This window comes from Triticum aestivum, chromosome 4B (genome assembly GCF_018294505.1).
Source record: "Triticum aestivum cultivar Chinese Spring chromosome 4B, IWGSC CS RefSeq v2.1, whole genome shotgun sequence".
In the NCBI taxonomy this organism is placed as follows: domain Eukaryota; kingdom Viridiplantae; phylum Streptophyta; class Magnoliopsida; order Poales; family Poaceae; genus Triticum; species Triticum aestivum.
In genome coordinates this window covers 367,281,517-367,282,187 of record NC_057804.1, presented here as the reverse complement: position 1 = coordinate 367,282,187, position 671 = coordinate 367,281,517, and positions in this window count along the sequence as shown.

Sequence of the window (671 nt, the reverse complement as noted above, 5' to 3'; positions counted from 1 at the left end):
GTCCGCCTCGACTCGCGTTACGCTAAGACAGGGTGGGAATGGTGTCACGTGCTCGTCTCGGCGTCCGTCGTCGCTACCGCGACGACGTCCGCCTCGACTCGCGTTACGCTAAGACAGGGTGGCAGTGGTGTCACGTGCTCGTCTCGGCGTCCGTCGTCGCTACCGCGACGACGTCCGCCTCGACTCGCGTTACGCTAAGACAAGGTAGGAATGGTGTCTCAAGGTTCAATGGTCGCACCATTCTGAGGATGAAGCAACTTGGGAAAGGGAGGATCGTCTTCGACTTGAATATCCCGCCTTCTTCCTGGAGGAACCCAAATCTCGGGACGAGATTCTTTTGAGTGGGGGTGAGTTGTCACACTCTAGCTAGTCATGCATTAGAGTGTTGCATCATGTTTATTCTTTCATCAGAAACTTGAAATGGGGATGACAGAACCCCCAGTCCCCTCTGAAACCAACTAGGGTTACTAAAATAATTTTTCAATGAACCTGAAATGCCCTTCTAAAATGCCCATCATTTTTGTCTTGGTTCAGAACCTCTGCCAAAAATGGTGCACATTTTCCTAGGCCATCCTAGGGTTTTTGAATTAAATCATAAATATTTGAATTTGGGCATTTAAAATAATATAAAATATTTAAATGCTCAAATATCTCCAAACTAAAATGTTTCA